Source organism: Carcharhinus amblyrhynchos, unplaced genomic scaffold (genome assembly GCF_965287045.1).
Source record: "Carcharhinus amblyrhynchos unplaced genomic scaffold, sCarAmb.v2.hapA scaffold_37, whole genome shotgun sequence".
Classification (NCBI taxonomy): Eukaryota; Metazoa; Chordata; class Chondrichthyes; order Carcharhiniformes; family Carcharhinidae; genus Carcharhinus; species Carcharhinus amblyrhynchos.
In genome coordinates this window covers 11,166,200-11,186,709 of record NW_027649778.1, presented here as the reverse complement: position 1 = coordinate 11,186,709, position 20,510 = coordinate 11,166,200, and positions in this window count along the sequence as shown.

The following is a 20,510-nucleotide window of genomic DNA, read 5'->3' as shown; positions in this document are numbered from 1 at the left end:
ACTCAATTTTCTCTTGCTTGAGGTCCTCCCGGCAACTTTTTTCTGGTTACAGGAGGAAGTAGGGTAGGGTTTTGTTTTTGGTTTTACAAGGAACGCAAATTAAGTAAACATATTTATATATGCTAGAGGCCCAATCTTCATGGTAAACCTAAAGTAACCTACTGTAGGACACAGCCAAGCTTTACATCATTATCTTCACTTACACAGAGTCAACAGTCACGTAACGCAAATAAAAGAACTCCTGATATGATAATAATTCCTCTACTGGGATTGCTCTTTTAAATATTTTTGTAGTGCCATTTGGAAGAGCTGCAAAGACAACCTGAAATACAAAAGAAAAACATGTCAGTGGTTCCAAAGTCAGCGCTGCTGAGTCATGGCACAATGCTCATCAAACTAATTTGGGTTTAAAGAGTTGCAAGTTACTGCGATCAAAAGTTTTTACATAGCTTGTGCAAAATATTAATTTTAAGTGCTTACAACTTTTCATTTCCATGCTACTGTTTTCAATATTACAATGGACTTTTGAATTGCTTTATATTGAGCAATTTAAAGCTTGACACAATATCACTTATGTGATAGAGGTCCTAAGAAGTTGACCAGGATTCTCCCAAAAAAATTCTAAGTCCCTAGTTTTTGCAGGAAAATGGGAATAAATCTCCAAAACCGTACATCACAGAGTGCCCAAGCATGATTTCCTCTGAAAATCCGGGCATGGGGCTATTCCCACTTGAGAGGCCAGAGCATAGTGCTGTGTGCCACCGCATATGTGCCAATCTGTCAGAGCAGAGATTGACACATGCAGTAGTGGTCCAGCAGTGCCAGCCTCTGCCCCATCCCGGCAGCCCAACTTCAGTCCTGGCCCCGCTAATGAAATGGAAATACCTGCTTTCCAGCGTGGAGTACACTGGAAATCTTAGGCTGGGAAACTCACAGAGACTGTGGTGTCCAGCGCAAACGGTCTCAGCTGATGTCTCCCAGCCCACTATGCTACTCGAGCAGTGCAGCAGGCTGGCAGATTGCCCCTGTAAAATCTGAAGGAGGTTATGTTAAACCTAGTGATCAGGACCTGGAATCCTGAGAGCCTAGCAGTGGCTGGATAAATTGAGGTCTTCAAAGTGATTTGGATCATTATCTAAAATGGAAAAAATTGCAAGCCCATGGGGAAAAGATGGGGAGGTGTGGCACTATCTCCTTCAAAGGGAGTGAGATAAATCCTAGGCTATTAGGGTTGGAAGAATCTGATAGCCTGAGGGCAAAAGGGTGTGGAACAGTGAGAGGGGAAGTTTTGAAAGGGAGCAGAGAGAAACAAGGCGGCGGGGGGTAACATTTTGGAATATGATGTTCCCCTGATACATACAGCACCCCACAGATGACATCCACCCAATCCTTCCCACCTTTTAAACACATATATAAAATAAAACCTGTCCACTCCCACCCACCTACCCTTTCTCCCCTTCTAGCCCTTCTTCGAACCTCTCATACTCCCACTCCCTTCTGCTCCTCCCCTTCGTTCATCCCACCCCTCCCACCCACTTCTCCCATCTCTACTCCCCTTTCCCCACCTCATTACCCTCTCGTCTCCCACAATCCCCACCACCTCCTTCGCTTCCCTCCCACCTAAGAACAAAAGATAGTATAGCACAGGAACAGGCCATTCAGCCCACCAAGTCTGTGCTGACAGAAGTGTCTCTCTAATCTAATATTTTCTTGCCTCTCCATGATCCATAAACCTCTATTCCCTGCCTATTCATGTATCTATTCAGATGCTTCTTGAACATTGTCATAAAATCTGCTTCCACCACCATCTCTAGCAGTGTGCTTCAGGCATTCACCACCCTCTGTGTGAAAAACTTGCTCCTTGCATCTCTTTTAAACTTTCCTCCCTCTCACTTTCACCCAAGGCCCAAATTAATTGGCCTTTTGTCCCTGAGAAAAAGACTGACTATCCACTCGATCCAAGCCTGTCATAATCTTGTAAAGCTCTATCAGGTTTCCCCCCTCATTCCCCGATGCTCCAATGAAAACAATCCAAGTTCGTTCAACCTTTCTTCACAGTCCATATCCTCCAAACCAGGCAGCATCCTGGTAAATCTCTTCTGCACCCCTTCCAATGCATCAACATCTTTCCAGAACGTGACAGCCAGAATTGTACACAATACTCCAAATGTGGCTAACCAAAGTCTTAGAGCTGCAACATGATTTTCCAATTCCTATACTCAACACCTTGGTCGATGAAGGCCAGCATACTATATGCCTTCTTGACCACCTTGTCCACCTGAGTTGCCATCTTCGGGGAAGTGTGGATCTGCACGCCTAGATCCCTCTATATGCAAATATTTCTCAGGACTCTACCATTTACTGGATACTTTTCTTCTGCAGTAAACCTTCCAAATTGCATCACCACATATTTGTCCTGGTAAATTCCATTTGCTATTTTTCAGCCCAGGTCTCCAACTGATTTATATTCATCCTGCTGTACGCTCTGACAATCCTCCTCACTATCCGCTACTCCCCCAATTTTTGTACCATCGGCAAATTCACTAATCAGACTAACTATATTTTCCTCCAAATCATCTATATACATTACAAAGACGCCCCAGCACTGATCCTTGTGGAACACCGCTTGTCACAGAATTCCAGTTAGATAATTACCCTTCCATTGCTACTCTCTGCTTTCTATGACCAGCCAGTTTTCTATCCATCTTACCAGCTCACTTGGATCCCATATGACTTCATCTTCTGTATCAGCCTGCCAGAGGAATCTCATTGAAGGCTTTACTAAAGTCCATGTATAGAACATCCACTGCCCTGGTCAATCTTTCTTGTCACTTCCTCAAATAATTCAATCAAGTTTGTGAGACCTCCCCTTCATAAAACCATGCTGTCTGTCACTAATAAGCCTATTCCCTTCCAGATGTGAATACATCCTGTCCCTAAGAATCTTCTCCAATAATTTTCCCACCACTGATGTAAGGCTCACAGGCCTGTAATTTCCTGGATTGTCTCTTCTGCCATCCTTAAACAGAGGAACAACATTAGCTACTCTCCAATCCCCTGGCACCTTGCCTGTGGCTAAAGAGGATTCAAAGATTTTGGCCAAGGCCTCAGCAATTTCTTCACTCGCCTCTCTCAGTATTCTGGGATAGACACCATCTGGCTCTCAGGACTTGTTCACCTTCGTGTTTTTCAAAACCTCCAACATCTCCTCCCTTTCTTTCTCAACGTCCGAAAATGTCAACATCCTTCTTTCTACACTCACCAACCACCACATCCTTCTCCTTTGTGAATACTGATGCAAAGTATTTGTTAAGGACCTCACTCACCTCATCTGGCTCCACACACAAATTCCCTCCATTGTCCTTAAGTGGACCTACCCTTTCCTTAGCTACTGTCTTCCTCCTTATTTATGCATAAAAAGCCTTGGGATGCTCCTTAATCCTGCCTGCCAAGGACATTTTGTGGTGCCTTTTTGCCGTCCTAAGTCCCTGTTTAAGCTCTTTCTTGCTTTCTTTGTATTCCTGAAGAGCCTTATTTGTTTTTCAATTTAATTAAATTTATGTATGCCCCCTTCTTCTTTTGCACAAAGCTCATAATCTGTCTTGTCATTCAAGGTTCCAAAATCTTGCCATCCGAATCTTGCTATCTTTATCCTTCATTTTTATAGGGGCATATTTATCCTGAGTTGTAACAATTGACTATTAAAAGATTCCCAAATATTGGATGTGGATTTATCTTCAAACAGCTACCCGCAGTCTACATTCCCTAGCTCTTGCCTAATACTGTCATAGTTAGCCTTCCCCCAGTTTAGTACTTTCACTCTGGGACTACTTCTACCCTTTTCTACAAGTATCTTAAAACTTATGGAATTGTAATCTCTGTCCCTAAAATGGTTCCCCACTGAGACATCAATCACCTGTCCGAATATGTTTCCCAGAACCAGTTCTAAGATAGCCCCTTCCCGAGTTGGACTAGCTACATATTGCCACAAGATACACTCTTGGACACACTGAACAAACACTCCGCCATCCAAGCCTCTGGCACTAAAGAATTCCCAGTCCACGTTGGGGAAGTTATAATCACCCATCACAACAACTCTATTGTTTTTACATCTTCCCATAATCTATTGACATATCAGTTTCTCCACTTCTGGCTGGCTGTTGGGAGGTCTGCAGTACAACCCCAACATTGTGATTGCACTGCTCCTATTCCTGAGTTCTACCCATATGGCCTCACTGCAGGATCCCACCAAGGTGTCCTCCCTCTGTGTAGCTGTGACATTCTCCCTAATGAGTAAAGTAACACCATCTCTTCTGTCACTTCTCTATCTCGCCTGAAGCATCTAAATCCTGGAATGCTGAGGTGCCAGTCCTGTCCTTCTTTCATCCAAGTCTCTGCAACTGCCACAACATCATAGTTCCATGTAGTAATCCAAGCACTAAATTAATCCGCCTTACCTATCATACTCCTTGTCTTAAAGCAAACAGACATCAGACTATCTGTCCTGTCATGTTTGTATACTCTCCCCGTGTTTTATTTCTCCTCGCCCTACTGGACCCATTTACTGAATTCTCCAGACTCTCTGAATTGTGGCCCTTTTTGATTTGTCTTCGGTTTCTCTGCCTTCCACTTTTCCCCTTACTGCCTTTTGTTTCTGTCCCCACTTTACTTCCCTCTGACTTCTTGCATTGGTTCCCATCCAATACCCCCGCAGCCAATCTCCTCTTTTTCTCCTCTACCAATGCTTGCTCCCTTCTACTTCCCTCAACCTCTTCTCCCACTATGTTATGGTGTGGGCAGCATATTATATTGTATAGGACCATTGGCTTGGTAACAAGCTCACTCTCCACCAACTCCTCTCCTCCTCTCTTCAGCAACGCCCTACCTTCCCCATCTTTCTCATTAAAAATGCTTACTCCCAACTCATACATCACCTTTCCTCATTCCCCTTTTGCCTCTTCCCCCTCTCCTCCCACATTTCAACCCCCTTCTTATTCCCCCCCTTCCCTGTTCCCATCACCCATCCCCATTACACAACTAGAGATTTCAGCTTGCAGGAACAATCAGAAATGGAATAGAGATGAGGCTGAGCCTACTGCAGTTTTGAAGCTAGTGCATGAGCAGCAACAAGTTGCAATAAGGTCAGATTTGGGGTGGGGCAGAAGGCAAGGAGAGCAGGAGGGGGTGGGAAGAGAGAGAGAGCTCAGTGGGACTTGAGTTGAGCAGCATCAGTGGAGCCTGGACAAACAGTGTGGTCTGGAGCATTGGTGGGGCATGTTGAGGAGAAGATGGGTGGGCAAAGAAGAAAAGGAGCAGTTGAGTGAGTTAAAAAAAGGGAAAGGGAGATGAGAGGGTGATCAGTAACATCTGTGGGGCCCACAGATGGAAACTGGAGGCATGGTGGATAGAGTTTGGAAACTGGAGAAAGAGGGAGGGACTTGGGGCCAAGGTGGGGAGAGGGAGTTCGAAGACTGGATGGAGTGGGCTAAAGTTTGGAGAAGGGAGGAAGAGAGACGGGGCAAGTTTGGAGATTGGCCGGAGGGGCAGTTTAAAGACTGGAGGGGATCAGGGAGAGGTAGGATGTATGCAAACTGGAGGCAAAGAACAGGGAAGGCTTGGAGAATAGATAGATGGGGCAATTTGGGGTTGTTTGAAAACATAGGGGAGGTGGAAAGGAGAGGGTGCAGAATATACTGTTGCAGTTATAGAAAGGGTGAAGAGAAAGATCAGCTTAATATATGACAGATTCATTCAAAAATCTGATGGCAGCAGGGAAGAAGCTGTTCTTCAGTTGGTTGGTATGTGAACTCAGACTTTTGTGTCTTTTTCCCGACAGAAGAGATGGAAGAGAGTATGTCTGGTGTGGGCAGGGGGGTCTTTGATTATGCTGGCTGCTTTGCCGAGGCAGCGGAAAATGTCAACCGAGTAAATGGATGAGAGGTTGGTTTGCATGATGGACTGCGCTACGTTCACAACCGCTTGTAATTTCTTGTGGTCTTGGTTAGAGCAGCAGCCATACTGAGCTGTGATACATCTGGAAAGGATGTTTTCTATGGTGCATCTGTTAAAATTGGTAAGAGTCGTCACAGACCTGCCGAATTTCCTTAGTCTCTTGAGAAAGTAGAGGGATTGGTGGGCTTTCTTAACTATAGCTTTTGGCATGGAGGGACTAGGACAGATTGTTCATGATCTAAACATGTGGAAACTGGAAGCTCTCTACGATTCTCTACCAGAAGTTTGGAGACTGGAGGGGAAGATTGGACACAGGTTGAGGGGGGAGATGGGGGACTGGTAGGAGAGGGAAGATAGGTGGAGGCTAGATGGTGAGAGGGAGAATGTGAAAACTAGAGCAGAGAAGGGAAGAGTTTAGAGACTGGAGGTAAAGATGGGACAGTTTAAAGACTGAAGGGAGGGGCAGTTTTGAGGCTGGATGGGGGGAATTTGGAGACTGGGGAGAGTGTATAGGGAGTGTGGATACTGAAGGGAAAGAGAGGGAAGTTTGGAGACTGGAGCTAGAGAAGGGAAGAGTCTAGACCTCAGATCTGGAGGCAGTGAGTGGGTAAGAAATGGAGAGAGCCTGAGACATGGGAAGGGAATGGGTGGAATTTATAGCCTCTGACATCAAAATGACTTAAGAATTGATGGTGATCTTGTTGTGATCTGAAGGTTGTACTCAATAACAGAATTATTTTTTGGATGAAATGATAAAAACTGAATCAATTCAGACATTACTTAAGAAATTAATTTTCCTCTGTTTTGTAATGCAGATTGCTGAGCACACTGAATAGCTTTGGGCACACTTCATAATTATGAGCAGACTGAGTGCACTAGAAATTTTTAAGCACAATCAATAGCTTTGAGCAAGCTTGATAACTCTGAGCATACTCAATGAGCAGACTATGATCTATATTGGGGGAAAAAGCTGAAGGACTCAGTCTTTAATTCTGCAAAGAATGTCATGTTTTTTAAATGAGTTCTGTTGTTTCTGGTTCTATATTGATTAGCATTATACATGACACATGTACAAGTGTGGGAGAACTATGATAAGAAAACTTCTGCTTCTTTCCAACAAAGATAGCAAGACATTCACTGCAGTGAAAAATCTGTAACAAAGAAAAATATGTTTCTATACATTCAGAAAACATTGAACTCTGAGCATTGATTGATCTTTTTGTCTCTAATTGTTACTGGATTAATAAAGAAAACTAACTTAGAGATAATGCTTAAAAATATCTCACACTTGCCTCTTGTAATTTTTTTTGTCTGTCAAAGAAGACAGTTAATGTAGTCTCACTTTTGTAGTAGAAATCATTTCTTTTTATGCGCTGCACTTCCAGAAAAACAGTCCATCCCTTTGACGGGCGTAAGCGAGTTAGGCGTGGAAAGCCCTCTTTTCCATACCACAGCTAAAACACATAATTTATTCAAACAGATTGAGATAGCATACGTGGAACAAGAATATTAATTCACTTTAACTTTTAATTTTATTTTTTCTCCTACTTTGTTGCACAGTATGTCCTAACACATTTTTTCAGGCACTAGCTAATTGGACTATTGTGCAACTAATGTAGTAGGCAAATATCACTGTATTATGGTCATATTGATGGAAGGAAAAGATTGTATGTGAAAGACTATTTTATTGTGATGCAAATAAGGGCCTTATTCGTTTGCTCTGAAGCAACCAGCGTGAGCTACACTCACTAAAATCTAGCCATATGGGACTGCCTAATATCAAACTGATTTTTTTTGGAATTTACCTGTCTGGATGTGGACCTAGGAGGAGCAAGAATGCTGAGAGGTTCGAGAGCTTACATGAGATACAACGGGACAGCGCGGCGCCACAGTGGGCTGTGGCAGCAGGCCTGAGAACGTGGCCCAGTCACAGAGGGATGTAGCTAAGCCCAGTCACAGACGGCACTTGCTGCTGCCACTGAAAGGTGACCCCCGACTCAGAGCACCATTGCTGGGGGCTCGACCACGATGGGTAGAACACAGGTGTCCTCCAGAACTGCCGGGGTTAGGTGATGCCAGAGTTTCTGGCGCTCACTGCAGAAGCACTGCTGTCCCACAGAGTGACCCAGGGGCCCACAGGAACCCCAAGGGAGAAGGAGGAGCTTGAGCCCATGCCAAGGCCTTCCAGCCAGAAAGAAGACTGTGGCTGCATCTTCTTATTCCCCCTTCCTGACACTGGGGCATCTCAGGGGCAGCAGAATGAAGGCGGCATCATGGAAATGTCCCAGATACCTGAAAGCCGGCCACAGCCCTCAAGGTCCAGGGCCTCCAGAGGATGCCCAGCAAGCACATCACAGGCAACGGAGCAAGGTAGGCAGCTGGCCCCCTCGATGCACATTCTGGGGAGACACGTAGACATAGTGGTAGGCCACGTTAGGTTAGGAAGTTGTAGTTGCACTAAGATGACACGGGTAAAGGGCTGCGCTAGTTAGATAGATCTTTAAGCACCTTTTTCCATTCACACATTTTTATGTTAGAACTTAATATTTAAGTACTTTTATTGTCATCTTTAAATGTTTTTTCACCACCCACCTGTGACTAATTTGTCTCAGATTTGTCCTGAACAGGAATCCTTTTCACGGCTGCCAGAGGGATGCTTCATACTGATGTCAGTTGGGGAGGCTCCTCAACGCTGTGTCACTGAGAAAATGAAGTCATTGTTTGCCCAGAACCCACGGGCGATTCCCTCACCTCCCCCACTACAACCATCCAGTGGCCCTGTATGGGGGCTTTCAGATTCCTTACCCGCTGCACAGATATGGGCCCAGGTGCCAGCAGAGCTCGGGTAGGAGTCAGGCTAGTTTGCATGAGGGCATCATCAGCATATGCTTAGCAAGTCATCATCACCTTCTTGCCTGCCAAAAAACTTGCTAACACAGGCCCACCAGTCTAGTGTAATGATGTTGCAGGAGATAGAAGGAGCTGGGGTGGCAGGGGGTGGCGTGGGGGAATGGAACTCACACACACAGACACAGGCCCAGGTTCCTAGTTAGTGAAGCGCCTAGAGATTAGGGCCTCCCATCGCCCTCGCGTGGCTTCTTCTAGCTGCCAGCCCTCCAGCGCATGGGTTGTGTTGCTCAGCATGCTCCTCCTTCTCTTCCTCCTCCTTCTGCTGGGCGGCTTCCTCCCCAGCGATGCCCAGCTGGTCGGCCTCCACATTCTCCTCCTCCTCCAAAAGGTCACCTCTCTGCTTTGCCAGGTTGTGCAGAGCACAGCACACCACCACAATGTGGGAAGAGATCAGGGTGCTGTACTGTAGGGCCCTGCCAGAGTGGCCCAGTTACCAGAACCGTATTTTCAGGAGACCTATTCACCTCTCCAGTATCACACAGTTGGCTACATTGGCCTCAGTATAGTGAGTTTCACAGAAACATAGAACATTACAGCACAGTGTAGGCCCTTCAGCCCTCAATGTTGTGCCGAGCTACGTCCAATACCAAGATCAAGCTATCCCCTCCCTATAATTCTGGAGAGCTCCATGTGCCTATCCAATAAGCGCTTCAAAGTTCCTAAAGTGTCCAATTCCACCATCACAGCAGACAGTGCATTCCACACCCAACCACTCTCTAAGTAAAGAATCTACCTCGGACATCCCTCCTATATCTCCCACCATGTACCTTATAGTTATGCCCCCTACTAACAGCTACATCCACCCGAAGAAATAGTCTCTGCACGTCCACTCTACCAATCCCTTTCATCATCTTATAAACCTCATCCTCCTCTGCTCCAAAGAGATAAGCCCCAGCTCCCTCAACCTTTCCTCATAAGACCTACCCTCCAAACCAGGCAGCATCCTGGTAAATCTCTTCTGCACTCTCTCCAGTGCTTCGACATCCTTCTTATAATGAGGTGACCAGAACTGAACATAATATTCCAAATGTGGTCTCACCAACATCCAGTATAGTTGCAGCATAACCCCAAAGCTCTTAAACTCAAACCCCGTTAATAAACGCTAACACACTATAAGCCTTCTTCACAGCTCTATCCACCTGACTGGCAACCTTCAGAGATCCGTGGATACGAACCCGAAGATCTCTCTGTTCCTCCACATTCCTCGGAACCCTGTCATGGACCCTGTTATCTGCATTCAAGTTTGTCCTACCAAAATGAACCACCTCACACTTATCAGGGTTAAACTCCATCTGCCACTTTTTGGCCCAGCTCTGCAACCTACCAATGTCTCTTTGCAGCCTGCAAGAGCCCTCCACCTCATCCACTACTCCACCAATCTTGGTATCATTTCCATCTCAGTCAGAGGCCTCCACACAGGTGTCATCAGCCATGCCCAAAATAGGTAACCCATGTCACCCGCAAGCCACCCCCGCAGCCTGGTCTCATCCCCAAATGCCTCTGGTATGTCACAGCTCCTGAGAATGAAGCTGTCATGTACACTGCCTGGGTGTCTCACACAGACATGCATCATGTTCATATTACGGTCACACATCAGTTGGACATTCAGGGAGTGCAATCCCTTTCTACTGAAAGATCTTCATGGATTCTGCCACAGGGCCTTGAGGGCGACGGGGATGCAACTGATGGCCCCCTGTACATTAGGCATCCCTGCAATGGCTGCAAACCCTGCAGCCCAGGCGAACTACTGGGCCTGATCCAGGCTGAATTTGATGTACTGCCCAGCCTGGGTACACAGGGCTTCTGTGATCTGCTTGACACAGGTGTGCACAACTGACTGGGAAATGCCACGTACATCTCCACTAGCGTTCTGGAAGGTGCAAAAAAGCTCAGAGCGGCCATCAATTTGACAGCCTCCTCCTCAGCTTCTGCAGCAACCAAAAAAACAGCAAGATCAATCGGTTGCATCACAACGGGGTTGGAGATGGAGAGGAACACATGTTGAGATTAAGGAATGCTGTTTGCCCTTAGCCCAGCAACAGTTACTATCCATACTGACGAATCCCCCACCCACCCCGTATCACGGTGCCTTGAAAGGTTCGGAGGCTGCAGCAGGGACTTTGTGCACATCCTCCAGCTGGCAGAGTGCAGACTCAGCAGCATTCACAAGACCTGAGGTCAGTGCTGAGAATTGGGTCCAAGCTGCAAATAGGACATCTCCCACCCTGTTGAGCAACGGCCCTCCACCACTCTCCCACACACTTGCAGAGCCCATCCCAACCTAGAAACAAAATGGCTGCAATGAAAGGACCCCCCCCCTAAGCAGCACAGAGCTGTCAGACGTTAGGCACTTAACTCCTCATCAACCTTCACTGATAGAGCGCCTGAATCTGACTTAAATGGAACATGTTTGTTTCACACTGATTCCAGATTGGCAAACACAATGGTAAAGGGGAAAGTGCCAGTAAAGTTGGATATGCAGCCTATTGAGTCAATTGAAATGCATGCAAATGCATTCAAATGACTGTAGCGACTATTTCGGGTGCGATCCCGATCGCAGCCATTTTCGGGCCTTGGTAAAGGGGGAACTGCCACAGAGGCAGTCGCAGTTTGCGCTACTCACCTCACAGCCAACTTTACCACTTTTTCGTGCCCGAAAATGGATGCAACTCGATGATAAAATCGGGTCTGTGGTCTTTGGAAGGAATGGACTGACTGACTAAATAATCTCTTCTCATTCTACAATTTCATATTGCTGTGTATTTCATAAAAATAAGCTGTTGAATGTGACTAAAATACCACGTACCTCTTCAATATCAGTCATAAAGACAAAATCTCCATTCCAGGAAGGTGTAAAATAACGGATGAGGGAATAACTTGGAACCCCTGGTACAGCGAGCCACGTTGAACCAAGATTGTAACTAAAACAACATTTCAAAATCTTTATTAGTGAGCAACTTGTTTTTATCACATTTAAAAAGACTTTTTATGGCTGCTGCCCAACTCTCACTGTAATTCCTGTAGAAGCTCACAAAAGAAAGGGCCAGGTACTGGTCATGTTAGGCCTCCATCTTTCCAGGCATTCCTGGGCATTCTATAACTGGTAGACTCCCTATTCAAATTTACATCGAATGTGGCAGTGAGCATTGTTTCTGATTCAGAATGAGGGATTGGAAAGGGGATGGTGTCCTGCTATTGGTATTTCCTACTTCTGTGACACTGAAAGCACTTAAGTTACTGAAGGACAATCGTCTGCAAGAAATAAGACATAATGACTCATAGATGGGGACAAGATGAGGGGGAGTGACCCACATGAAACATGAAATAATTGGCTCCTTTATACAAGAGTTTGAATGGGATATGTCTAGAGTCTTCAACGAGTGAATCACGACATGCTATCCCCAATACTGGGTAGCCACTTCGATTCCTCATTTATAGGCCGGCAGTTGCTGGTAACCATGATGTTCAAGGGGCCTGATGTAAATGAGATATTCCCAGAATGACCTGCTAAATTTTCAGGGATTTACAATTAATAAGAGGAATCAACAAGAATGCTTTCTCTCCATTGCTACTAATATTTTCTACAACTCAAATGAAACAAATGAAACAAATAGAACAAAGAACAAAGAAAATTACATCACACCAACAGGCCCTTCAGCCCTCCAAGCCTGCACTAACCTTGCTGCCCGACTGAATTAAAACCCTCTACCCTTCCGGGACCACATCCCTCTATTCCCATCTATTCACGTATTGGTCCAGACACCCCTTAAATATCACTATCATAACTGCTTCCACTACCTCCCCCAGCAACGTGTTCCAGGTACCTGCCACCCTCCGTGTAAAAAGCTTGCCTCGTACATCTCCCTTAAACCTTGCCCCTCGCACCTTAAACCTATGGCCCCTAGTAATTGACTCTTCCACCCTGGGAAATATCCACTCTGTCCATGCCCCTCATAATCCTGTAGACTTCTATCAGGGTGCCCCTCAACCTCTGTCTTTCCAGTGAGAACAGACCAAGTTTCTTCAATCACTCCTCATAGCCAATGCCCTCCATACCAGACAACATCCAAGTAAGTCTTTTGTGTACCCTCTCCAAAACTTCACATCTTTCTGGTAGTGTGGCGACCAGAATTGAACATCATATTCCAAATATGTCCTAACTAAGATTCTATAAAGCTGCAACACGACTTGCCAATTTTTAAACTCAATGCCCCGGCCAATGAAGGCAAGAATGCCGTATGCCTTCTTGACTACCTTCTCCACCTGCGTTGCCACTTTGTGACCTGTGTACCTATATACCCAGATCCCTCTGCCTATCAATACTCTTAAGAGTCCTGCCATTTATTGTATATTTTCAATCTGTATTAGACCTTCCAAGATTCATTACCTCTCAGTTGTCCGGATTAAACTCCATCTGCCATCTCTCCACTCAAGCCTCCAACCGATCTATACCCTGCTGTATCCTCTGATGGTCCTCATTGCTATCCGCAAATCCACCAACCTTTGTGTCATCTGCAAACTTACTAATCAACCCAGTTACATTTTCCTCCAATCATTCATATATATTACAAACAGCAAAGGTCCCAGCACTGATCCTGAGGAATGCCACTTGTCACAGCCCTCCAATTAGAAACACACCCTTCCACTGTTACCTCGTCGAGTTGGTGTGGGGATCCCAACACAGCTTAGTTGCTAGCGTCATTGAATTTGGAATCAAATCTGCTTTATTACTTCTGGACATAATCTAAGACTTTCAATGTGATACTGCGGAAGTGTTGATGGAAGAGATATAAAACCAGGCACTATTACAAGCCTGTAATGAAATGTCTTATTGTAATTGAAGGAAAGGCATATTCAGCAGAAACAATAAAGTTACGCTGGAATAAAGTGCGGTTATAGGGCTGTATAGACTGTATGAGAGGAATGTTACCTTGGCAAATCTTGCAAGATCATTATATTTCTTTCTGCACTGAAGTTGGGTCCTGGAAATGGTGCCGGCGCCATTATATTCTCAGCTAACTCTTCCCAAGCCAGCGAACCGATTTTCTTGAGACCTGTTACTATTTGAGTGGAAGAGATCTTCCTTCCCAATTTTCAAATACTCCACAAGCAATTCCACAGCATTCGCTGAAAGGCTGGGTACCCTTGCTGTTTTCATTCACAGTAATATGCTACCAACTCACTATTACTGAAAACTCAGCTTACCTTTTAAGTATTGTGGGCTGGCTTTAAGAAGCCAGCCAGGTTTCCAACTCTCACACGCAGTAAGCTGGTAGAAACACAGTGAATACTGCTGGCAACAGACCTCCCAATCATGAAAACTGGGGTTTCTACCAATGTTCTTCGATGAGAGGAGCAGTGAACCATCCGCTGCTTGTTTAATATATGCCCATGTGAAAATTGGCTTAAATTTCTTCCAAATGTGATCTCAATGTATACTGATTTCTCCCACATAAACGGTCAGCTGATCCTAAAGGATGCCCATAGATGTAAAAGTATGCACTTGGTTTAACTCCGTTGATCATCCTCTTCCTTCATTTCAGCCCTACCTCACCAACTACAAATTCAAAGTGATGCTCGGAATACCAATATATACGAAACAGAAGGTACCAATAAATACGAAACAGGAGGTACCAATAAAATGTCAGCAAATCAAAGATTGTTACAGTGTAGGAGGCCATTCAGGCCATCATGTCTGCACTGGCTCTCCAAATGAGCAATTCATCTTTCCCTCGCTTTCTCCTTGTAATCATGCACATTCTTCCTTTTCAGATAACAGCCAATCATCTGTGAATGCTTTGACTGAATATACATCCATCATATTCTCAGGCAGTGCATTCCAGATCTTGACATTTGCTGTGCAAAATGTTTTCCTTTCACTTTTGCAAGTTATTTTGGTTGGAACTTTTTGGTCCCAGCGCAGTCCGCTGGCAAGCTAGCCAGAAGTCCATTGACTTTGGTGGAACCAAAAGATCCTGCTAGTGGGTGGGGCTGGAAATTCTTGCCCTATAAATCTGCGCCTTCTCATTCTCGATCATCTCACGAGTGGGAAGTTTCCCCCCGATCTATTCTGTCCAGACCATACCTCTATCAAATCTCCTCCCAGTCTTCCCTTTTCCAAGAAAAAAGGTCACACTCAGGAGTTTAAGAGTTTTTAAGGTCACAACTAAATACAAAAAAAAAAGCTCAGCAGTTACTGGCAATAATTCAGTCTTCTTTAAGATAACAAAGCAAATATTAAGGGACCTGCAATGGAGCAGCTGCATCATAATGAGTCTTCATAACAGAAGCATAGATCTTATAACTTTGTTTATGCACTTAGCACACTTTACAGCTAATAATGTAGCACAACTAGCAACGCGATGTACATTACCTGGTAAATAAGAAGTTTCCCCATATGTAGGCCATCGAATTCATATGGCTTAGTGTAATTCCCATTGGTATCATTGGGATGTTTGTGTAATCTTCAGAGCCGAGAAGTAAGACAAAACCTTGTTTCTCTGTAGAGAAAAGGCAAAGGAGTGAGAGCTATAGATGATGAGATATACAAGAGTTCAGAATTATTCTTCAATTAACTTCTAAATCATGTCCGGAGTGCAACAGCATAAATAAGGACACAATAAGCCCAAGAATCACAAGGCTTTGTGCTCTGTTACAAAAACAGGAATTGCATCAAGAATCAGCCTGCACAATTCAGTGCTCTTCATTTTTGGGCTGGAAAATCAGGAGCACAGATCTTCAAACCGAAATCTCCATCAACATTAAACAAGACACAGGGGCTGATTTTCGCATTCTGCTGAGCTGCTTTTGTAACGCAGCGGACTGAGAGACATCAGCAGTGGCCATTTCACGGGATTCACACTGGGGTCCAGGTCTCCACGCTTTTAAAACTTGAAAGACTTAACATGAAAAGATTACTGTTACAAAGTTATAATTGTTGAAAGTCTTGCAAAGCATTCCCCCCAAAATAGTACCTTATTGATCAGACTCTCCAGGCAACATTCCCTTATGGATGTTGAACTATAAAAGTCCAATACTATCACATAAGGCTAGACTGCTTGTGCTTTAATAGGATATATCACACGATTTCTCAAACTACCTTCCACACTGCTGTGGAAATCCAAGAAACCTTCAGATACCAACTGCGTTTCCAGCCTAAGTTTTTTTCATGTCAACAGATCCACACTGAAAATCAGTGTAACAGCAATTTCCATTCGTTAACATACTTCAACGTGCCATTAGCAGGTCCACAGCTAGAATCTCCACCCCTGCAAGCTTCTCCCCCCTCTCCGGCATGATGTCACGCTGACAGATTTACAACATCTATCAAAGTCAGGACCTGACACGGCAGCGTTGAACAGGAAGTATGTTTTATGGGTCTGCGCCCCCTGAACTACAAGGGAAATTGAAGGCAGGGCCAGAAAAATTTCTGCTTGGTGTAGGGAAGTTCCTGGAGAACTAGACGTGCTGTTCTCAGGCCCAGGGATGTTCCATGTTGTCTCTGCAGGGTGGGGTGGGGTCCTTTACTGAGTGCTGGTCAGGCTGCTATCTGCAGCCACTGGGCTGTTGCATTGTCCTAGCTGTGAGTGTGGTGAGGGGCTCGATTAAGTGCTGGGGTTTTAGGAGGGTGGGGGTGGGGTGGGGAGGGCGGTGGAAAGTGCACCATGTGCTGCTTGAGGGCTCATCAATTCAGGCAGCTGGTGCTCCAAGCAGGGCGCTCAGGTTAACACAGACACTCAGACTGCATGTACCCTGCAGTGATTGGCAAACCATTTTGTGATAATTAGGAGTCTGTCCCTGTCCTGGTCCCTGACATGCAACACATTCCTGGAAGGTAATGCTGTAGTTGCACTCATGGCAATGGCTCAAGGGATCGCAATGGCCACACACACACATCAATCTGCATGCTCTCCCTCCCTGCTGTGTTTACGATGCCAATGGCCATCTTCTTGGCATCACTGTCTTGTGTCCATTATTGCCGCTTGGAAACAGCTCTGGCATGCTATGGGAGTCCAGGTTCAGTCAGTTTGGGCTAGTCATGGGCCCAATAGTTAAATTTCATTGAGAATTATGAACAGGCAATCTGGTTTCAATAGAGAATGAACCATCTCCAAAGGTGCTGATTGGGTCAACTCACCAAGATACTCTATATAGGGACAGTAGGGGGTGCAATGCTCAAGGCTCTCTCTCAACAAGGGAGAGTACTCACAAGCAGAAGCTGCGTATGGCATCACAGCACTTTGTGTGTGAAAAGGAGGGAAAAAGCCAGTGCTGTCTGGGTCAGTGGGGAATGGGGAGACCAATGATGTCCAAGTCATTGGGGATGGGAAGGCCAGTGCTGGCCGGGTCAGTGAGGGGAGCAAGAGGCCATCAATCAGGCCAACAATGACAGTGGCGGGGGGGAGTGAGGAGGCTGCGATCAGGCCAGCAATGTGCATTGGGAGGTGTGGGGGGGAGGGGAGGGGTGAGAGGCATGCGATCTCAGTGTTGGGAGGACTTGTTCAGCAATCTCCCAGAGATCACCACATGCACGGGGCCGGCTCAACACACTGATTCAGCTTCTTTGTGCAGGAATAGGCCCCGCCTCAGGATTTTTTGCATGATTCACCCTAGTGCCTCTACAGCACAGAGTGTTTGGGAGATTCAGGCTGAAAATACCAGCCTGATTTACTCCAGTTTTTATGTAAATTCAACACTTAGAATTTTTTTTGGAAGAATCATCCCCAAGTACTGAGAGCTAGTTAATTTTTTCTTTTCCTTTCATCAATACAGGATAAATTTCAAGATATATCACTTAAAAAATGATCATATGAAACAATAATAGTCAAAAACTGAATTAAGAAACATACCACTGCAGCTCACTCCTGGAAGTTGAGAATTCAGTTGCAGAAACTCACAGGGCAAGTGCACACCCTCTTCTGCTGGTTTTTCACAAAGATTTATTCATCAGAATTGGAAATGATTTGACCCACCGTGCAATAGGATAACTTCAGATCAGGGATTCATGAAGGAAGTGTGGATTGGAGATAGAATGACAACAGAAAGTTCAAATCCCTTAATCTACTTCTCACAGCAAGCTCCATCACTGACAGCACATGATCATTTACATTTGGCTGAGAGTTGATGCTCACTCCATGGCTGGAATTCTCTATTGCCAAGAATGGAGAATTTGGCGCTCAGCCAAATCTTCATTCATTGCAGTGGGTCCGGAGAACCTCAGCTGTGGAGTAAGCTCATGGCCCTATATTAAGCATTAGTAGGATAGTGATACTATCAAATGTGAGGAGCCCAATTCTCCCATTCCCACATGTACTTTCTTTGCGCATCGGGTTAGGAGACACACGTGTTGGACATTTCGCCAAATTTGCGTAGTTGGGGCTGCGCTGGAAACAACAGGAAGATTTCTAATTTTCATGTAGTTTAAATATTTTTATTGGGCCTGAGACTGAATTCTCCAGGCCCAGTAGCATCTCCCACCCCACCAGAAGAATTTCACTCAGGCGGACTTTAGAGTGGCTCCCCATGTTCAGGGAACTGGTGGGAGACCTTGCTGGAATGGAGGGAGGGAAATTGGGGTCCCCCAGGAGGTCAGACAGTGGGGATTGATGCCCCCGGGCATGGGTGCCCTGGCAGTGCCAGCCTGTTTTGTGGAATTTAGAAAAATTAGAATTGCTCATTGAAACTTTTAAAATTTTTAAGGGGCTTGACAGGGTAGATGCAGAAAGATTATTTCCCCTGGCTGATGGGATTCGAGAACTGCCTCAGAATAAAGGCCAAGCCATGTTATTCTGCAGCACTGTATAAATTGGGACACGAGACGATCACAGCATACTGCCTTGATCCTTCTGGAATTTCTGTCCTTTTCCATGCAGCACTGCAGTACATCACCTCGCTTTCCTTTTGCCCCTTGCAGGAGAAATGGACACGCAACATATGGAAGATAGCTTAGACTAGGTGTGGCATGCCATTGCTAAAAGCCATTCATGTCTTGAGGACTCTGCTTCGGAAATTGCTAGGTCCAACAGCAGGAGAAAGTTGCTGATGGCAAGACCATCATTGTATGTCCACATGGATTTTTTAAAGCCCATGCAGGCATGTGGTGGTGGTTACAGGGATGGGGTGGCTATCCGTAATCCCTTGCCCAAAAGCGTGATGGCACATATGGCCACTGCATTGCCAAAGGAGGAAATCGTGCAGGAGTTAAGTTTGACAATGGCTTTGACCCTTGAGTGTATGATCTCCTCCTATGAGTGTATGGTCAACCTGATGGGTAGACCTAGTTGACTTCTTGGATATCCACTCACCTTTCCACATGGTATAGGTCACTGAAGCATTTGTGGCGGTGAGACCAAATGAGAAATGTTGTAGGAATTACCAGCTTTGCACATTATGAGGACAGCAGTGAACTGTTGGTGTAGCTTGAGTTCACGGTTCATCTGAATGAAAACCCATGGAAACTTGACCGAAGTGCCTTATCTTCAGTTCCTCAAATGTGAACATCTAACATACAACTAGAGCAAAACACACCTTACTGATGCCATTATGAGGCACTGGGCCCAAAACTACACAAATTGAAGAAAATTATTTGCTTGCCATTCTAGTTTCAAATGAAAAGTGTTAAAGACTTTGAAATATGCAGTTGTTGCAATTTCTATTTACATAAACAAGATAGTGTCTGAAGGTAGCTCAGCTGACCAGGATCTTGATATATCATTGCATTGTACTATGAAGTAATAGAACATAGCAGTCCAAGGGAAACACCTATATAATATGGGCACTTGCGCACAACAACCTGGTTGTTCACGTCTGCCTCATTCTGGATAGTTGCAAGAAAGATCTGGGCAGATGGGTTAATATGGGCGTACAAGTCCAGTGAGAACACCACTATACCGCCATTTCCCCCTTGGAATTTGTCCTCTTGAATGGCTTTCAACTTTTACAACAGGGCTTGTTGAGTTCACGTGATTGTAAGGTGAATAATGCAGCGTTGGAGCAATGTGAGGGTGACTGGGGAGGGGTAGAAGGAGAGAATGGGATTGGGGTTGAGTGGTGGGGTCAGGTTGGGGTGACAGTGTGGGGAAAGGGATGGAATGGTGGGTTGGGTTGGGGTGAGGGAAGCGTGGGTCAGGGTTAGGAAGAGGTTAAAATTGTTCCGAAGATTTGCTTTTATAAACATTTTCAGGCTATCCCGATACAGCAGATTCCATCAGAAAAACTGGGCCATTTTTTTGATACGGAGGTGAAACTTTTAACTTGGCCACTCTAGAATTCACTACTGAATTAGGCAGTAGGTCCACCATGCCTATTCAGATCTGCCAAACTGAAATTCTTCTTCCCAGTAGGCTGCTGATTCTGAACCCACCGCAAAGGGGAAAATTCAACTGCCAATCTTCAATGACGGCATTGGTGTCAGCCAAAAGGTTGCAACATTTTTCCTTTTTGTCAAAATCTCCATCGCTCAAAGCATTTGGAGAATTCCAAGAATGTTGACATGATTTGAAACACACATCCAATAGATTCCAAAGTTCCTTAAGAATTGATAATTTTGTGTTGGCTTCAATGGAAAAACTCTTTCGGCAGTTTTGCTTTGAAAACGTCAGGAGGTGACACCATAAGACGAAAGGAGATGATGTTGGAAATGACAACCT